Here is a 5,277-nt window from a genome sequence, read left to right as displayed (position 1 = left end):
TAATTTAGAACCTAGAGAAGCATACAAAACTGTAAGGGAAAGGTTTACTTTTTCCAGCCTTTTAAAGAAACTGGATAGGCCAATAAATAGAGGCCCGTCATATTTATATGTTCCAGTAAAATTTGCCTATTGTACTTAAACAAGCTTTTGGATTTACAATTCTCATTTCAAATATACTTTTAGAGCCAGGATAATACTCAACATGGCATTAACAGAATTTTATTTCTTGTTTCATATTGGATAGACTACCGTAGCTGTAATAGGCTTATTGCCTGATGCATACAGCAAGTCAATACACCAAGATGCTGAGTTGGCGCAGAGAAAGAGATTCAATTGCAGGGTCACTGAACAAGGAGATGGGAGCGAGCCTCAAATCCATCTCCCTGAAGAATTTGAGGATAAAATTTTTAAGGGTTTTGGAGTGAACTGAAGTGTGGAGATTGTTGATTGGTCCCAGAGTGCACAGTGAAGTCATGGAATAGGGAGATGAATGAGGTGTATTCTCCTGCTGATCTCACTCTTCTGTGGGGGTCTTCAAACTGGTTGCTGGAATTAGGGGTCTGAAAAACAATCTTGAGTGAAGCAGAAGTAAGGTCTTAAAGAAAAATTGCAAAGATATAAATGTATTTATTTAGAATGAGAATAGAAATCACAAGAAATGAGAAATTTTACAAAATTTAACAAAAGCCTTAAACAAAAGCATTATGATTCTAATGACAGAGATCCTGTCTGTAGGAACAATGGGGATGCAAATTATTTCTTAAATAGTCTATGACCCTCGTGTCAGACATCCTCCCTATGGGAGCAGTGGGCATGCAAATCGATTCTTAAACAGCCTATGACCCTAATGTCAGAAATTCTATCTATGGAACAATGAGCATGCAAATGACCAGTATCTAGTGCTACATGAGTTTTAACAACAAGGAAGTGGGCCAGAGTGCAGCCTGATTAATGCTTAATTATAACTATATTTCTGTCCAGAACTCAACATGCAATTCTTGTGAACTTTGTGGAGATGGTTTCAACATCACAGTATGAAAGATGTCATTATAATACATATTCCCATTAGAAATTTCTGGGCACAGAAAATAATACATGCTACCTTTGTCACAAAATACAAACCTGCTATGTAGGAATCAGACGGCAGTGGCTTGCTTATCTTTCTTGTCCAGTGTCCCTGATACTCACAGCACCTAGATGATGATGATGATGATTATTATTATTTTAACAAGAAATAATTGCATCTTGAGAAATACTAACATCCCATTTCAGTGCAGCCCAGGAAGCATTGTAAATTGAATGAAAACTGAGGAGAGGGGTCTTAGATGAAACTGAGGCTCTTAGGTTGTTTAGATTTTGTTTTTTTATTTTCCTTTCCAGCATGGTTGTGGTAAAGACTTGAAGAGTAGCAAGTTTAAAAGGTGTAAGCAGGTCTGCTACATTAGAGATACAGACATTAATTCATTCTGGAGATGGAATGTTAAGAGGGTGGCCTTTTAGTTAATCAAATGCAAAGGCATTACACAGCCTTTATTCTTAGATGAGATTGAATCACAACTGGCAGTGTGTGTGCGTGAATGTGTATGTCTGTGACCACACTTTGTAAGTATTGAGAAGGGACCCACAATTGCTAAGAGTTACAGTGGAGGTGTGTATAGGAATAGACTTTTGTTTTGGGGGGCATGAAGCTTATCTGGAGAGAGGCAGAAAATAAGATTTTTAAGAAAATTTACGAAGATGCAAATGTATTTATTTAGAATGAGAAAAGAAATCACAAGAAATTCAAAATTTTCAGAAGTTGACAAATACAAAAATCCAGAAATACTGCACACTTGCACTTATTAACAACCTTAAAAACACCATAATACTTTTTTCTAACATATGTATTTTTGCTGTATACTCTGAATTGCCTCTTGATATGACATTGATTTTATAATATTTTCCATGGAGAGAATAGAAAGATAATTCAGTCTTTCCTCTAGATTGATCAAAAATTTTTTTTTAATTTGGTAGTTTAGAATAATTTATTATAATTTCGTTACTTATTGTTTGGGATGTCAAATTAAATTTTTAGGATTGCGGATAATTTGGGAAACTCTCTGTCAAGTTTTTTGTTTGTTTGTTTTTGAGACAGAGTCCCACTCTATTGTCCAGGCTGGAGTGCAGTGGCACGATAACAGCTCAGTGCAGCCTTGACCTCCCATGCTCAAGCGATGCTCCTACCTCAGGCCCTCACCCCAAGTAGCTGGGACTACAGGCATGCACCACAATGCCCCGCTAATTTTTGTATTTTTTGTAGAAACAGGGTTTCGCCATGTTGTCCAGGCTGGTCTCAAACTCCTGGGCTCAAAGGATCTGCCTGCCTTGGCATCCCACAGTACTGGGATTACAGGTGTGAGCCACCATGCCTAGCATATTAAGTTCTGTTCATATGAGTCATAGGTTCTGAGGGCAATTTTTGCACAATATTATCAATTTAAGAGAATTCCATGAATTATCTTGGAATTGATGATATTTTTTGAACACTTTGCTATTGATGTTCTCACTGTAGTTGGGATGTATTATGAGTTTTTACATTTTCTTCAGCCAGTATTTCTTGTTAAATCGGCAAGATATTTACATTTTTTCCACTTTGTCTGTGTGGAACTCTTCCTTTTGATTTCATCGTCAATCCAAGCACTTACTCATTACTCCCATTCAAACTTATCTTTTCCTTTTAATGAGTTATTCTTTTGGATATGATGTGATTTCATTGTGGTTGTTATAATTTACTTCTTGATATCAGAGTAATTTCTATTGATTGTATTATTTATTCTTGTGGTTTTTCTTTTCATATTTCATTAATTTGAATTATTTTGGTTATTTAGTAAATACATTTTAAGATGGCAAAAGAATATCCTTCACATGTATCTACATCAAGAATCTATAATTTCTCTATCATTTTATTGAAATTTTCCAAACTGTTTTTCTAAATTACAATTAAAATGGAATATCTTCAACACAACTTCCCCTTGTTTCAAAGTCGTAATGCCCAAGGCCATTCTAAGGGAAAGTATGAAGGAAAGCCAGTCATAGTGGAAAATGGTCTTGACAGGATTACATTAAAATTTTTCCTCCTCAGCTTTATTAAGGTATAATTGACAAATGAAAATTATATTAATGTATACAACATGATAATTTGAGATACACATACATTGTATAATAATTACCACAATCAAATTAATTAACACATTCTTCACCACACAATTACAGCCTCTCCAGTAACTGGGTATACAGACACGGGCCACTACACCTGGCTAATTTTTAAATTTTTTTTTTTTTTTTTTTTTTAGAAACAGGGTCTCACTATGTTGCCCAGGCTTGTCTTGAACTCCTAGACTCAGACAATCCTCCTGCCTAGGCCTCACAAAGTACTGGGATATACACACCAGACCAGGTGTCCATACATTTTTCATGGGCTTGGAGATTTACTTAACTTGCAGGAGAGGAAAAGTAGAGAGGAGAAACTGAAGCAGTAGTTTTCTAGGCAAACCTATCTTTTTCCTTGTGGGGTGTTTGTGTGTGTGTGAAGAGCGAAAAAAAAAAAAAAAAAAAAAAAAGAGGAAGAAGAAAACTTTGGTCTTACCACTCCAGCACATTTGCTCTTGCATTTCCAGGAATGATTTTTAATCTTGCTTTCCTCCTTTTTCCCTAACATCAGACCTCCCAGACTACAGCTGCATACACTAGAAAGTAAGCATATTGAAATTTCCCTGTATACGTTATAATAAAAGGAACATTTGGAGCCTCAATTAGATTAAGGAAACAATAACTTAATGCGGGATCCATCTGCTGATAAAATGTGAGGTAACACACTTCTGAATGCCAATTTGAAGGATTTTTTTTTTTAAGGTTGGGGAAAAAAAAAAAACCGTTTGAACACTTGAAGGTGCAATTTTTTATCTGACCACCAGGGAGCAGACAAATGCCTTGAAAGAAAGGCTCTTCAATCAAATGAAAAAGTCAAAAACCACAAAAGGAAAACAAATGAAGTGTGTTAATTACCATAAATGAAATGAAAAACGCATTTTTTATTTTGAAAATAAAAAATACCAGAAGGCATATGTTAAAACAAAACATTTCAACCATTTCCATCTGACTATATTTAAAGGTTTTCTCATCCCTCTATCACTTGGAGGAGGCAATGTCTCCCCTCTTTGAAGGCAAACAAGTCCTACTTAATGGAAAGATGTGCCAATTTACCGTCTACTCCCTGGAATTACTTGACACACGTAAAGAAAGTAAAGGTTGCGAGCTACCATGACAATCTATGGACACAGGCTTCCTTACAATTTCTCTTTAGTCACAGCAAAGCAAGCTGAATAAAAGAAGTTGGTTTTCAGTTTAACTTAGTGTGTAAATGTCAATAAAGACTCAGTTTACTCATTGGCACATTTTAAAGTAAACGCCAGTCTGTCAATTATAAAATCAATACAATGGTTGCATAAAATTCTTGATTGTAGGCAATTTTAAACAAATTATTCTTAATGAACAATACCAGCATGTTATATACTTAATTTCATTTAAAGGAATCACTTCATGTTATAAAAAACCTTCCTTGGTTTTATTTAAACACGCCTTCCCCAGAGGATAGAGTCTTCAGTAAATTTAAGTTAGAAAATTCATCTTTGAAATCTGGGTGTTAGTAACCTCCATTCCCCAGTTTTTAACTCTTACACACTTCTATAATCCCACCTTCATCTTCCTGGAGTGCCATATATATATTTGCTCCTCTCTTCCTCTTAACACCTGTTGTCACAAACACAATTGTGACATAGTGACCAGCTTTCAAAGTTGCCCTTCCAAGCACTGACTGCATTTTTATAGAGCTTGAATACTAAAGTGAAAGGGTAAAGGTCTAGTGCAGAACTTTAGGCTCAGAATGCGGGGTTTAAATCTCAGCTTTACTACTTAATTAGCAAATCACTTAACCTCTCTATAATTTCTTTACCTCTTTTGTAAAATGGGGAAAACAGTTATGGAACCTAACTCATAGGGCTGTTGTGACCCTTAAGTGAGAGAGTGTGTCCGGAATGATATAACCTCTTAATGAATGTTAGTTGTATGTCTTCTTTACAAGGGAGGTTTGTAATTTTTTCATTTTTTAAAATAATTATAATAATTATTATTTTTGAAACAGAGTCTCACTCTGTCGCCCAGGCTGGAGTAGAGTGGTACTATCTTGGCTCACTGCAACCTTCACCTCCTGGCTTCAAGCGATTCTCCTGCCTCAGCCTC

At 35.6% G+C, this 5,277-nt stretch overlaps 1 long non-coding RNA gene across 1 annotated transcript; it reads right to left on the bottom strand.

Annotated features, from left to right (window-relative positions):
- Positions 1-203: 203 nt before the first annotated feature.
- On the bottom strand, positions 204-4,793 carry LOC101057479 (uncharacterized). Its single transcript, XR_001708141.3, has 4 exons — positions 4,735-4,793; positions 3,626-3,725; positions 1,123-1,193; positions 204-595 (listed from the first exon to the last, which is right to left on the bottom strand). It is a non-coding gene; the product is annotated as an uncharacterized LOC101057479 (long non-coding RNA).
- Between the last annotated feature and the right edge of the window lie 484 nt (positions 4,794-5,277).

This window comes from Pan troglodytes, chromosome 10, assembly GCF_028858775.2.
Source record: "Pan troglodytes isolate AG18354 chromosome 10, NHGRI_mPanTro3-v2.0_pri, whole genome shotgun sequence".
NCBI classification, from domain to species: Eukaryota; Metazoa; Chordata; class Mammalia; order Primates; family Hominidae; genus Pan; species Pan troglodytes.
The sequence above is the reverse complement of the archived record's forward strand: the minus strand, read 5'-3'. Positions and strand labels throughout refer to the sequence as shown.